The sequence below is a fragment of the Phalacrocorax carbo genome, chromosome 1 (assembly GCF_963921805.1).
Source record: "Phalacrocorax carbo chromosome 1, bPhaCar2.1, whole genome shotgun sequence".
Classification (NCBI taxonomy): Eukaryota; Metazoa; Chordata; class Aves; order Suliformes; family Phalacrocoracidae; genus Phalacrocorax; species Phalacrocorax carbo.
Window position 1 is genome coordinate 142,101,254 of NC_087513.1, and position 14,627 is coordinate 142,115,880.

Sequence of the window (14,627 nt, forward strand, 5' to 3'; positions counted from 1 at the left end):
ATCCTTTGCAACAGTAATAATTCAAAACGCATTTCCTTGTGTCAGTATTAAAAATATTTTGAAGAGGTATTGCATTACCCACTTGTGCCTTTTTCCTGAACTCATAGCTGAATAATAAGCTAGACAAAATAATCAGTCTAAGCTCAAGAAGGATCAATAATGCTTCTGCATTCATCATGTTATTTTGTATTTATAATTAGGGTCAAACTCATTGAACTGCTTATGGGCTCCTGGGAGAAACCAGATCCATTACAGTACCATTCATAGGTATCATAGCATGAAAGGGTGAGATATAAGAAATGTGTTTTTGGTTTTCTACAGCCACACAGTGCTCTTCCTAATGTTAACAATAAATTTCTATACTAAGAATTACTGTGCATTCAATTATTTCGTTTTAGAAATGTAATTCCAATTAGAGTTTTGTGAGAGGGCTCTGCTGGTCATACTCCTGTTTTCAACCTTACGTCTGAGTGGGTTGCTCTTCCATAATTTACTGTGGAGCTTCCCACCCTGCCAAGAAATCAGCATTATTGAAAAGACTTGATAACAGAACTTATTTTATGTGGTGGACTCCACATCACTAGAACCTACATGCCTCCTGCCTGCATGCTATTTGGGCTTGGGGCGGGCTCTAACGACAGCTTTCTGATACCTGAGAGGAGCTTTTTTTTTGATGACAGGGCCAGGTTCCTCATGGTGCTGCATGGCGGAGGGCAAGAAACAACCGGCAGGGATTGAAACAGGAGAGATGTTCAGACTGGGTATGAAAGGAAACCTTTCCCCCATGAGCGGTGGGGAAGGTTGTCCTGAGAGGCTGTGCCATCTCCATCCTTGGAGGGTTTCAAGCCATGACTGGACCAAGCACTCAGCCACCTGGTCTAACCCCAGAGCTGGACCAGCTTTGGATGGGGTTTGGATTAGAGACCTCCTGAGCCCCGTTCCAGCCTGAATTATCCCACAGGGAGAGAGAGAAAGCCTTGTCACTGCCTTGCTGGGATGCAAACACAGGAAGGACAGGGATGGCTCTCATGGGGACTCCCAACCTTATGTTAGGGTGGGATTCCTTCTGCAGAGCTCTGTACTGCTCAAGAGCTCCGGGGTCTGAGCTAGACTGGATGTCATTGAGCTGAGCTGCAGTGTTTGCATATAATTCCCTGAGTACCAGCGGGTTGATGATGTTAGCTGGCAATCTTTCTCAGAATGAACTGGGATGGGGAAATCAAACACACACAGGAAAAAAAAAAAAAAGGAAATACGGAAAAGGTCTTATTTTGAAAAAGTGTTTTCCTAATGTCTTGCCTCCATAGCTCCACTTTTTCAAAGGAAAATTCACATCTTGTGCACAGACCTTTTATTCCTTGGGTTTCAAAACACGGAATTCTAAAGAACCCTCACTGATGTTCAGTTCTTCTCTACTTCTGGAATTGTTCTTTAATGTATATCAGATGAAATCATGCTTCCACCAAATTTCCGCTAATCAGCAGTCAGAATAGTACCTTTGAGCTCTTGTGACCTGGGACGCAAGTGAAAAAGCAGAGAATAAGGCACATTCCTGGTTTGTTCACAGAGAATTTTGTAGCTTAGAGCAGCACCCTTAGCTTACACACTGGAAGCTACTAATGACAAAGTAGGAAACATCTCTAGAAGAAAGTTTTATTTGTGTTATATTTTCCTTCACCAAATTAGATACATGACTAGAGAAGCTATGAATTTTTAGCAAAACCAGGTTTTCATAAAATGAATGTTACCAACCCCAAATAATATTTTGAATTGTGTCTTGTTTTGGAAAAATCTAAAAATTATTTTTTTCAATCTTGTAAAATCACTTCTATTAAAATATTTTTATTTTGCTAGATGATTTCATTGTGTCATGAAAGTACCAGGAAGTACCACTGTTTATGAAGCGGTTCAAATAAATAGTGTAATAGTAGAAACTACTTCAACTTAAGAAGAAAAAGAAGAGGAAGAAATATCAAATATTCGAAGATTTATTAAGTAGCAGCTACCTTTGTTTAAAGATCATATTACAACGTCACTTGCTTTTGTAATCATGATTACTTTGCCATTCTTGGGCCCCAAATCTTGGTATTTTGAAATGAAAATAATTTCCCAAACAGCGCTTGCAAATATTATTCTTACAGGAGTTTTTGAAGTGTCTGTTATTTGGTTTCTGAATGAGAACAAAAAAATTCTAGCAAAGTAGAAATTCTGAGGGTCTATCATCACTGGTCTCGAGAATATTTCTTGAAATACCTCTACACACTGTAGGTAAATGAAAATTACACTCTTGGCTTTAAAGCTGTTTCTTTATCTCAGAGTAGTGTAGTGGAAGAGAGACCAATAAGCCTTGGAAAGAGCCTTGCAATTGTTTATAATACGTGTAAGAAATGTGAGGGGAATGGAAGTAGTTCTGCTATGTGCCTTAATAGCAAAAGTCCTCTTTATCCTTAACCTTTTTTTGTGGTTAGTAATTAGCAGTTTATTATGCTGAGAATGAATTGCTTCTTTCTGACTTCTAACCAGTCTAATTAAACCCAGTTATTAATGTAAAGGCTCTGTATGAAAAAGACGCTTCATACCTGATCAAACAATTATTTTGGAAGGTGCTGATCCTCTTATTACTATTCAGGATATTTTTCGGTTAGTTGGAGATGTGGCAATGGCACAGCATATTAACAAGGTAATGGAAATGAATGGCTATGAAGTTTAAAATTATATTTCTGCTCTGGTGCTTCAATGAAAACTACGCAGAAACTGTCTTGCAGTGATGGCAGGAAATATTTGTAAAATTAACATGTATTTCTCATTGCTTCCAATGGAGCTATCAAGTTTTTAATGAAAAAAATTGTTTGAAATTTCACAGTACATCAGTAGACATTACAACATGTGTTATCACTGTATACACTGTATCACTCATGATTACACACTTCATCTTTTATGGTTTGCTCATTTTCCTGAAAAGAGAAAAACTAATATATCCCTTTGTTTTCTGCATGTACTTGTAGACGGAGTTAACTAGATTGTTCATAGACATATTTCCTATCTATCAAAATTGGTTTGCTGTCAGGCAAGAAGACTACTTGAGCAGTGAGGTGGTTCTCTGTGTCAGTAAGGCTGTCAGAGTCGGGACCCCAGGACTGCTATGGCAGGATGTGGGTGGGCAGGAATTAACACTGGGTTTTGTCTGGGATGTGTGTAGCAGTTGAACTTGGTGAAGTACTGTAATGGATAGGCTGACCAAAATGGAAAGACTTTTGGTAAAATTAGACAAAAATATAATTGTCAGAAGAGGGTGAGACTGGCCATGGTTTGTGTATGGGAAAGGATTGCCACTCCTTTCAGGGCTTCTGCGCAAGCAGTGAAGATGGCCATATGCCTGACCCTCTATAGAGGACAGGGATTTCTCCAGGCATCTCCTTGAGTGCATGTTATCCAGAAAGAGGAAAATGGGAGAAAAAAGGCAGGATCTGCACCTGCAAAGGGAAGTGGTCTATGCACAACTGGTCTGAAATACTTATTAGGTACTTAGTACATCCCTTCCCCACATGCAAGCTTGTGCCAGCGGTACATATCTAGCCTTTAGGATAAGTTTTTGGTAGCTAAGGTATTGACATACTCTTCCACAAGTTCTTTTTTTGTTGTTTTTCAAGGTAATGAAAAGACTCACACAAGCAAAAAGAATGATACATAGATTTAAACATTCTGCTTATCTTTGATAGGGTAAAACAGCTGGATGCCCAAGTGTATTGCAAACAACCAAACAAAAACCTAAAGAAGGATATAAACTTTATGCTTCAAGCATCAATCAAATACCAGTCAGCAGGAATTGGGAAAGTACTTTCCCTGTGAGCAAATAAAATATCAATTCTTTGGACTTTATTATTGGACCTGCATGTAAAACATCTGTTACTGGTCACAGTCATACCTGATGGTATTAGATAGAAAAGCCATTGGGTTAGATCCTGAATGCTTATACTTGTTTACATACTTTCTGATAAAATAAAAAAAAAAATGCATTATGGGAAGCAATATGAGACAAAACCATCCCTTGACTTTATTTTTGACAACTGATTGGTGATTTTAATTCAGTAAAGTAATAGCAGTGAACAAAGTTGTGAGGATTTTTTTTAGGCTGTCTGATCCCATTGTTTGCCCATATCAGGGGCAATGTAATTCCCAACCGGCAATATCTTGTCGGCTGTGCATGTGCATTATTTCCAGGTTCTGAATCCAGTCTAGAATAATCCTTTGAAATGTGGGAAAGGATCAGAATAAGTATTGCTTATAGAGGGCAAATGAAATATTCAAAAGCTAAGCACTTACCAAAAATAACAATGACAAATCTGTGTCCTGTTTGAAGCAGCCCCACTGCCTGCTGAAAGTAGGGAAAGGGTGAGCTGGAAGAGCACAAAAGAGCAGGCTGTACCCTCCTCAGCATTCCCAAAAACAGATAAACCACACACTGGCCAGTAGCTTAGGACACCCATTTGTTATATGAGCGGTCCAGATTTACATCTGTCCTACCCCACTCCCCTGGCTTCATGCGCATGCCATAACTCATGGGCCGTTTGCTATTTTGTGATTAGACCCATGCCTCTGAAAAAATTTCTGTTCTGCGCATGGAAAATCTTAACCTTTCCTGATTTTTTTTCTTTTTTTGGGGGGGGGGGGCATAGGATTTGTAAACAAAATTAGAAAAATTCTTCAAAAAACTTTTACTTTTGATAGAATACTGCTTTCTGACAGAATAAATGACCTGTGAGAAAATTCCATATATAAGAATAGGTAGTTATGCCATAAATTATGAAATTTATTTGGATCAAGTAGATGAAATTCTGTTGAAGATTCATGCTGAGACAATGCACAAGTGACCAATGATATCAGTGTGAATGGCTGCAGCAGTGTTGCTGTGTACTACATTATTTACATGTCAAACATCGCTGGAAAAGAGTTAGGGCCTAATCCTGGGTTCATTCAAGTAAATGGCAAGCTTCTGCTCATTTAATGGTAAATGTACCCAAAGAAACATCTTAAAAAACATTTTGTCTTCACATTGCCCCAGTCCATTCTATGTATCATCCAATATCAGATGATAGTTCCCACCAACAATATTATCTGAGACAACAAATGAAAAATGAGATTTAAAATGGTTATGATCAGTCTTGCAGTCTCATCTCCATGAGCTATGTCCTACCTGGGTTTCTACACTATAAGATATAAATGTACCTTCTTTGTAGAAAGAGTACCTTCACCCTCTCTGAAAGGCAGGTTCATGTGAACAAAGGGGGTTATACTTACTTAAATTATTTGTAGTCCTATTCCCATTGTTCTGGCTTTCAAGTGTCTTATAATTTTCTCATCATCTTTTCTGCCTCTTGTTTTATGCTTTCCATTACCTGTGTATGAGATTGGATCTTCTGAGCTGTAGCTTGCTGGCTTTGGTCATTGGCAGATTACAGTTTCCAAGACATGTATGAGTGTGCTGCTGGAAGTTATTCACTGGTGACGCCTTCACTTAGGTTTCTAAAACTTCTGAATGTGAACTAGTCACTTCAGCTTCTGTCCAGAAAGCTCATCAACATCTTCTCATACAGAGGCCTAGAGCTGGGCCAGGGTGCAGAATTGCTCTCCAGAGCTGTTATTTCTCCATTTCTCCCCACTGACCAGGGCAAGTAAAGAGAGTCCATTTCATCTGACTTACATATCTGCATTTTCAATGGTTACAGTCAAGTGAGATGAACCTTGCCCCAGCAATTCTGGGGGAGATTCCTGAACTGAAGAATCACTCGGTGTGCTGTCTATTCAGTTTGATGTATGCTGTTTGGCTCCAGTGATCATGTGGCATATTTATGTTCATAACTAAGCATGCCTCATAGACTTAGATTAACAGTGTAAGTACCCTTAATTAAAATATGATAATAATTTTCTTCCATATTTTGCTATTTATTTCCAATCTCCTTTTTTTGGCCAACATTTATACCATCCTGGGGTTTGGAATATTCATACATGAAACACGAAAGTAGAGTGGGACTGCCAAAGAAAATTCATTTGAAAGTTGAAGCGCACATTTCTGGATGTCTCTTAAAATATTATTCTCTCATTTCTAGTCACACTTTCACTTAGGTAATAATGCCTAGAGGCAGTTGAGTGCATAGATATTATGAGGAAACCAAGCTGCATGAGACGCTTCTAACAGTGCAGATTCTGTTGGAAGTCAAGTATTTATGTCATAGGGCTGCAGTAGAAACTAAGAATGTGTCCCAGAAGACACCTTCTGCAAAACAAAACCAGAGAAAAATAATTAGAAAGTGAAGCTCCTTATGAGCTCAATTAAAAGGCTACTTTAATTTTGCGAACCTCCTATCCCTGGCCAGCCCAGCTTATTCCAGAGGGCAATTCAGAGCATGTAAATCTAGATTCTCACTCAGCAGAGGTTTCTCAGGCTACAAGACAGACAGTAATTTTTAGTAACAAAAGTCATGTGGAACAACTGTCCTCATGAGAGAAAAATTGTTTCGGCACTTGGTTCTGCGGTCCATACTAAACTGAGTAGGACTAACTCCAGAGAGTAAGGACTCAGGAGTGCACAGTGTCACAGTGTTCAAAAGGTGCAGAGTTGAATACTAATATTCAGGTCCCTCACTGCCCTTAATCACTTATCATTTCCATCTCTGCTGAGTAACGCAGTGCACGATTCCAGCTTCGTGTTTCTGCTGGAGCTTTCCAGTCTCCAGCAGAGCAGCTAATGTAGTTTGGATCCCGGCATTCATAAAAGTAATTGGAGGTAGAGATTTGAATTTTTTAATGTCATTTAAAATGTTTTTTTAGGCTTAGATTTTGGAACATTAGACTGCTGATGCAGATAATATTTTTATACCTGTGTGTCATGAGAGAAATGTCACCTACAACTTAGTCTTCAAATATGCTAAAATCTAGTAAGCATTTTCATCTGTTTATATAATAATACCTTAATAGACAGCAATAACATTTTTTATATGACATAATTACAGCAACATTTATGGGTCCCTTCTGGCAGACTTCTTAGCCTCCTTTATTAAGGGAATGATTGCCTTCAAAGACCATGCTTTCTAATTTACTGAAGTGTTGTCAGATAAAGATTTTACTATGGAGAGATTAAGAAACAGTTGTTTTGCAGCATAAGCCAAGTGAGACGACCGTGACGCAACTTTGCATCTGCATGCCTGATTGAACGTTCCAAATCCTGTTTCTTCTCTTACTCACGATCTGAAAATATGTGTGGGCTCAGTCCAGGCATGAAAACCATTTTTGTATTGTTCTAAAAATTCGATCCCTACTAAATTGGTTGCTTATAAGTAATCTGCACAGAGAGCAAAAAGCAGTGTTGGTAGGTGCATACGATCCTGGCAGAAATGGATCACACAGCCACTGCTATTCCAGAAAAAAAAAATTATTTAGATGCAAATCACTTATTTTTATTGCCAATTTTAAAATAAACTGTGAATTTAAGTAAGCTGAAAGTATAAGTAACCACATTGTAATGCAGCATCTTTCAGCACTCTCAAATCAATTTGATTAATATTGCAAAATATTAGAATGAAATAAGTCAATGGTGTAAGAACAGTGCATTAAAATTCATTGTATATGGAAATTTAAACGTATTAAGGAGCACAATAGTCTTATGATGCATGTTTCTGTAAGTAAATTTTACTGAGATAAAGTACACCATTAGCAGACATTTCTCCAGGGCAGGCTCTAAAGGCTTGAACTTGGCTGCACATAATGCATTTGAAAATGTGCACTGAATTTGGAGGGGAAAGGATGCAAAATGTGCACTCTATTTAAAATTCAACATTATTATTACTTCATTGCCACAACATCCTTGGGTTTTAATGTCACTTTTCAGACAAATTCAGGGAGACATTTCCCTGCCCAAAGCATTTGCAGAAAGCCTATGGCCATGATCCTGCCACTGATAGCACACAGGAGGAATGTTGTCTCTGAATGGAGTGTCCTTGAAGACAAAGGGTAGTTTGAGGATGAATCAATCAGTTCATGAGCTGTCATTTCATGTCCTGTGAGCCTTAGACCTTAGCTTTGCTCCTGCTGATCTCTTACTGTTACCTTCAAAGTCTGCAGGATGAGCCCAAAGTCATAGAGTACAGATAAAGGAATGGGGGCGAGAAGTAGATAAAACACAAAGAGGCAGGATTCAGCACACTCTGTAAGCTCTCACTAAAGCCAGCCATCATAAAGTATTATTGGTAAGAAATTGAAGAACGGGCAATTATTGGCTAGAGGTGGGCTGATAAAATAATTTTGTTTTCAAGCGAAATCTGGTTCAAAATATGTTTCCTTTCTAAATTAAAGCAGAAGATGAAATTCTAAATTTTTCATGGACCCATTTGAAATTCCATAGCATCTCAGTTCAGAAAACCAAGATTTCTGTGCCTTAGTAAAAATCATAATATAGAACATGAAATTATACGTAAATGCCTTTTAATGTGCATTAAAATGCAATGATCTAAATAACTAAGCTTACTTAATGCAATTCTTATTTTCAATTTTACCAGGTAAACATCATGAAACAGGATACTGATCCTGAAAGGTTTGTGTTTCAGTGGACAGCTGTCTCACCAGTAGAGTTTCAATAGTCCTATGTCTCATATCAGTCACTGGGGATCTTCTTCTGAGTGCATAAGAAAAAAATGCAAGCCATTTTCATCTCCTTTGCCAGTGACATATTTGTTCATAAGGAAGAGCTCTTGGATTCCTTACAGACTGGCCAAAGATGGGCCTGGCTGTGCTGGGAGACAGCCCAGCCTGGACCTCTGTGGTACATAGCACAGCGGACACCACGTCTACCTCTTGTGAACCTGAGAGACTGGGATGTGCTGTGCTTCTTCATGCAGCTCGTGGCTTTGCAAAATTCATTCTTAATGTCTATGATAAAACTGCAAAGATCAGTCCAGCAAAACTGCTAAATACTGGTTTATTTTTAACTACCCTGTTGCTCCTGTATGCCTTAATGGTACTGTTCTGTGCTTACAGTGCAGTAAGTGCCCACTGCTCCCTACACAGGAGACACTGTGATTGATACAGCCAGAAATAAACCTCAGGACCACTTTTCATTTCTATCTTACTCATTTTACTCAATTTATTGTAAAAGGAGTTTGGGGAAATGAGCTAAATTATCCTTTGTGCATACTGCTTACTGGATGCACCTGCATTAGTGTTTCTGTTCAAATGGGAAATTGAGGTTTGGAAGTGAGTCTTCTTATTTCCCCATCTATTGCACCTTGTTTTTTGTCCAGAAACTATTCACAGCACTTAGACTCTTATTCTCAGGTAAAACTAAAGCAAAAGAGGATCCTAAAGCACACTTCAGTGGATATTCAGACACCATGACCAAACTAGAGTTAATCCAAAGAAAAGACCTCTTGAACTGCATGTAGTTTGTATGTTAGGTCTTCAGTAACAACTGATGCTCTAGAAATTCGTTCCTATTATGCAGAACTACTTGCTACTGGATGTAAGGCTTTCCCCAGCCTGGCAGGGAATTAGACTTACTCCCATTACAGATCTGTTGCAAGGTTTGTAGTGGAACTATGCATCAAACAATTTGTGTGATAGGAATCGCTGTGCCAGTTTCCTAAGAAACTGGTTCTCCTCAGCAGTGTTTTCTACATATTAATTCTAAAACCAGGACACTTGGGGCACAGGGCACAAGAACAGAATGCATGGCAACAAAGTGGCTCTTTGTAATGACAATTACAAATTTACTATTATGAACTATTTATACAAGTATTAAACTGTTTCTTTGTTCTCAATATCTGCCATTTTTTCCTAGCGGATAAAAGTTTTTCCAAATGGTATTTTTTGTTTGAAATTAGGTATTAAGTTAACATCTTTGATGTTGACTTTCTGTTCTAATTACAAGATTTATGTCATCCCCTGATCCCAATAGAGTATTCAACACATGCTTGTGAGGTTCAGTAATAGGTAAGTGCTTGCCAAATATCAAGTCTGTATTTCTCTGGTAATAAATCTGAAAACAAAACCTAAAACCCCCAACATTTCTATTTCTGTGGGTTTTTTTCTAACAGAAAAATCCCTCTTTTAAGTTTTAAATATATGTGGAAATAACTTCTAGATATTTGTATTTAAAAATGCAGTCATAGGAAAAACTGTGAATCTTGTACATATGTGCCTTGCCTTGCTTTTCTTATTGATAAGCCTTATCTTATGTAATGTGCTCATCATCTCATGCCTCCTCTGTAAATGAAAACAGATCTTATTCTACCTGTGTAACTGTTACCCTGCCATTGTTTGTAACCCCATTTGCCACCTAAGAACTTGTAGAGGTGCTGGTGCATGAACTGGAAAAAACACAGCAGAAATCTGAGATGAGTTTTTATTTATTTATTTGTGCACACAGAAAATGGGATATGGAAATCGGTAGCACCTTGAAGGTGGAAAACCACCATCTCATTTAACAGAGCCCAACTTTATGGCAGAAATGTAATTCCATTGCTTCAGTTGTGGAAGCAAATGTGTCCTTGATAATGATTCCAGTGTAATTACTGGGATACATCATTCCAGCTCTTTTTATCTGCGTAACCTTGAAATTGCAAGGTGCAGTCATAAAGATCTGCAGCAAGGTTCCTGAGACTCACCCAGAGGCACTGTATTCAACGTAGGGATGGAGGCACTTACAGAAGAAGGTATGCAAGTAGATATCTGCAATAGATCAGGTAAATTGCTCTCTAGAAATACCTATGGGTGACCAAACAACTTATATGTAGATCTGTACACTGCAAATGACTGCAGCTAGTGGGATGAATCCAGTCTGTAAAGCCATGATCCTAACTGACTTCCAGTGCCCAAGCAATCCCACTTGTGGGAGAAGAGGCTGTAGAATTGACTGTTTAGCTTTTGACGAAAATATACAGTTAGGGAACAGTGTTTCAGAAGCCTTTCTATATTAATTATATATGAAGAGGAACATGTTTTGTTGGGGTTTTGTGGGTTTTGTTTTTTTTTGTTTTTTTTTTTAAAGGGCCTTTTATGAATTTGTGATTATAAGTTTCATACGTAACTCAAACCTTCAATTTGAAATAAATCACGACTGGGCCTTGGAAAAGTGCATATTGCATGTTCTCTCTGGAAGAAGATCCAGAATAGGCAAAGACACTATTTGTACTAAATGACCTTTGGTCTGGTTCTACAACAGGTATGTGTCCTGGCAGAATCAACCTTTACAGCCGTGAAGTGAGAAACCAAGGAAACAGGTACTCCTCCCACCCAAGAAATAAGGTGTATTTGGGTTGAAAGAAAAGCAGCCTTTTTCTGGGTGTAACGGAACTGGTGAATTAATTGCTTTGTCAGACAAAGCAAGCTGGCTATTAGTGGGACAAAGGGCAAAAAAAACCCTAAGCCATGGGCAAATCTGAGAAACCTTGGAGCAAGAGGATCAGGAGTCATGGAAGACAACTGATCAAGCCGCAAAGAATACTTTAGTTATGAATAAAAAGAGACACCAGGATCAATTTACAAGTTATTGTTATTATTGCTATCATGTCTGCTCCTTATTTGCACAACACATTTGTATTGAAAACCTCTCTCCAGTGCTTACACCAATTTGTCTTCACTATTGTGTCTTCCAGAACAAGCAACCTCCAGACTAGCCCAGCCTGAGGACAGAGGCACAGAAAGCAGTATTGCTAAGCCACTAGCGTATTTGAGAGGTGTGGGCATAGGACTTTGGAGGAAGCCCAGGCCAAACATAATCTTGCCAAAAGGCTATGTGAGCACAAGTCAAGGTAAAAGTTTTTGGTGTATGCGTCATCTGTAGGGAGCTTAAAGACCCATGTGGAGCTTAAAAGGCCCATAGAGTTACAAAGAGAGCTTAGGCAGCTTTGTGAAACTTTTTGAAAGAAATAGTGAACAGAAAAATGTGGATTAACTTTGCAGATTATCTCTGAGAATTGGTATCCCAATGCTCAAACTTTCCAGCCTGAAAGATCCCCAAGAACCATCTACCAATACACAGGAGGCTTGAAACCAAACCTGCTGTTTTGCAGTTTGCAATGGTTAAAGCGTCCCTGACTCCCAGCTATCATCAAGCTGAACACCCAGCTCTCAGCCAGTCCCTCCCCATTTCTAATCAGTCCTGTTTATGCATTAAAAAAGTTGTGTATTTCCTCCAAAGCAGAAGTCCTAGTGATGCCCGGAGAGATTTTAACAACAAAGAAGGAAGTGTGGGTACACAAAAGAGAGAAAACACCTCGACAAATGTCACCTTATATAATGACTACTTGCAGGTTTTCACACATATAGGAAGTAGTGAACATGCACAGAACGGAATAAAACCTATATTGACATTTGGTGGTTCACTTTAACAGAGGCCTGCATAGGGTCATAATAAATAAACCTTTCTAGTGACAAATCATACTCTGAAGTACACACATAACCCTCCAGGAAGTGCCTGTCACCTCACGCAAGACTTTTTTACTTCAGCTGTGCTCTGCGCTGGTCTTTTCCCTAAGTGAGTACACATGGAGAGTGAGGGCATCTTAGGAATGAGGACTGTGGTGGAGCCCTTCGCTGCTGCAGAAGAATAACTGCCTATTAGTCACCCTTCCAGTTTCAGACTGAAAAGCGCTCAGCAAAGGAAGAAGGGAAGAAGCAGTAAACAAAGAAACAAAACCCCAGCAACCTTCCTTCTTCCAGACAGCCCCCTGCTACGTACTTTCCCAAAACAAGTACACACTGCTTTAATTAGTACTATATTACTCACGGAAAAGCTCCATTTCTTTGGCGGGTCAATACCCAACTGCTTCGCGCCTGGGAAGGCAAGCGTCTATTAATGAAAGCTGCCCTGCAGTCTGTCACTCCGGTTCTTGCATGCTTTGTTTGTGCCATTCTCCACCTGGTATAGCTATGATGTCACTTACTCTCAAAGATTACTTTAAGATGAGAAAAGAAAATGTGAAAAGCATCACGGAGTTAACATGACGCTGAAGAGCATGTTTTAAGCAAACTTATGAAGCATTGTCTAGTGTTACTTATTCTGCAAGCGAGGGGCAGCCTGCACCTGTCTCTTGGGAGGTTTTTCCTTTTAAAACTCGCAATCCCTCTAAGTTTCCTTGTTCAAAATGTTATAATCCATTAGTTTGCCAAATACTAATACTACTATGCTTAGCTGTCACATGTTGCTTTTATCTGCTGATCTGAAAGCACTTTGCCAAAGAAGTCTGCATCATTATCTTCATTTATATGTTTCTGTTTCCTTCTGATCACTTCTTTTTCGTAAGATCCTCTAGGTGGTTTGCAGATAGGAGTGGCTGTGTCGTACAATTTTCTGCCTCAGTCATTGCTTCAGCCTTGGTATTTGATCACATAAAGGAAGCAACCTAGTGCCTACAGAACACCGCATAGCCCCATCTGCCTTCACTGGTGGGGAATTGGATGTGTGAGGTCATCCTGTGGCACAGGCAGCTTTCAGCAGAACTGCTCTCTGCAGTCTGTTTTCTGAAGAGATTTCATTTCACTATCTCCCAAGGTACTGATACCAGCTTGTCACTGTTATCTGTCATTTTTATGTGGATGTTATATCTCACTGAAGCCTCATCTTACTAGCCCTCTGATACAGTCTGTAATACCTGTGGAAGGAGCATCTTCAAGAGATCCTAAAACTGAGATCACAAGGAAAAGGCTAATGGCCATTAATGGGCCTGTACAGCATTTTTTAACCACAACAAAATTAGAAGGACATATTTTCACTCTTTTCCATTTCTGCCATTGTCGTTATCTATTTGGTGCTCTCCAGCAGAAGAAAACCTTAAAGGTTTGAAGGTGCTGAAAAGGGTAGAGGTTCTTCCATGTTTTCCTGTCAGCTTTTATCAAACCCTGTGTGGTTAGACCTACAGAAGAAAAGAAAAGGTCAGCTCTTGCCCCATGGATAGAGGTGTGTATCTGCCAGTTAAACTTGCCTGCATCATTAATAGCTTTCTTCTTGTACCTCAATGTGCATATGTATGTGTAAGGGGTGGAGGTTTAAGGTTACTACTGTGGCTTAGAAGTAAAGGCTTAAAATCTCAGGCAGACTTGATAAAAGGTAGGCCTTCCAACACTGGGACCTTCACCGAAGGCTGCAGATTTGATTACATTTGGAGCTGCTGTCTTAAGAAATGCTTAGACTCTTAACTGAGCTGTAGTGCTCAATACTGTTGATGTCTGATCTGCCCAGACTGCACGACTGACACCTGGGGCTTGCTCTACATCAATTTTCTCCTTCCAGGCTTTGGTCCAACTTCACCTGGCCTCAGCTGAGGCTTGCTTCTGAGCAGAACAGGTGGTATGAATGGTTGGACTCAAACCCATGTTCCACCCACCAGAAGAGAGGCAGAGTTTCTGCAACATGGGTCAGGCCTGTGGTGGCCAACCAGCAGGAGACAGAGAGGTGCTCGTAGTGAGAAGGCTGAAAGGCTGTGTCTCTGCCTGTCAGAGCAGGACCTGCAGGAAATCCTTACAGAATCCTAACAACTGTCCAGCAAATCAATAGACAAACATAGTCCAAGCCCCCCGGCATACAGACTTCCAGATTATGTCTATAGCAGTGGATTAAATGCATGGTTCTGAAAACA